This window comes from Triticum dicoccoides, chromosome 7B, assembly GCF_002162155.2.
Source record: "Triticum dicoccoides isolate Atlit2015 ecotype Zavitan chromosome 7B, WEW_v2.0, whole genome shotgun sequence".
Lineage (NCBI taxonomy): Eukaryota > Viridiplantae > Streptophyta > Magnoliopsida > Poales > Poaceae > Triticum > Triticum dicoccoides.
In genome coordinates, this window is record NC_041393.1 from 543,453,700 (window position 1) to 543,454,883 (window position 1,184).

A 1,184-nucleotide genomic window follows, 5' to 3' on the forward strand; every position below is an offset into this window, starting at 1 on the left:
AGAGAGACCGAGCCGGACATTGTTTATGAGCCGGCCGGGACTCTGTGAGCCGCCGAGCATCGACCTCTGTATATAAAGAAAGACCTGGTAGCGGTTCAGGGCAAGTAACATCAGATCGAGAACTAGGTCAAGCGGATTCGCTCCCCGGTAATTGAGACATAAGCAATCCCACTCAAAACTGGATCATAGGCTTTTACCTTCACCATAAGGGGACAAACCAGTATAAACCCCATGTCCTTTGTCCCGGTTAACCCCTTTAAGCTTCCTAGTTGCAATGGCTCCACGACTAAGTCCTTTCACTAGGACATCTGACGTGACAATTCCACGACAGTTGGCACCCACCAAGGGGCCAGCGCATGGTGGATTTGAGTTCTTGAAGGGCAGCTTCGAAGGGCTCAAGGGATACGCTATGGGCCGGATGACCAAGAGTAGTCGCGGCAAGCTCTACATCAATGACGTAGGCTGGGGCCCCGACGCCGGCTCAACTGAGTACGGGTACGGGTCCCCTTCGGCGGAATCCACGTCTTCATCGGCAAGATCGGCGAGCTGGGCCCTGAGCCGGACATCTGCACCGACATGATTGAGACAACTGAGCGTGCAAGACCCGCCCGGGCTCTGCCTGCCATGAAGCGTGCCTTCGTGGGATGCATCCACGAAGGGGAACTTTCTGAAGGATCTGTGTCTGGCGGTGAGACGGCCATCTACTCTGATGGCGAGTCGTCCATGGGTGAGACAGATTCGTTGTATCAATTGCGAAATGGCGGACTTGGGGGCTGTTCATATGGCAGCAGTATTCCGGACCTCCTTGAGCCGCCGAACAGAGTTGGGATCTTCATGGATGGCACGCAACCTGTTCAAAACTCTACGGCCGCGACAACGATAACCTCCGGGTCAGCAGCAGCCAGAGCAGGAGGCCCTGCACGCCCGCCAGCTCAGGTTCTGATGGATCTGGTGGATAAGATGACAACTCTATTAACCGCCATGGTCAACCTGGCGGATCATGCTCAACATGATGCGGAGGTGGCGTAGTTAAAGCAAGATATAGTACAAGCTAAGGAAGACCTGGCGGCGGAAGACGTCAGGATGACCGCAGCGCGGGCGGCTCTGGACGCCCAAGCTCAGCGGATTCAGTCACAGGCTTTCCTGCTTATGATGGATCAGAACGGGTCAAACAAGGTCAGGAG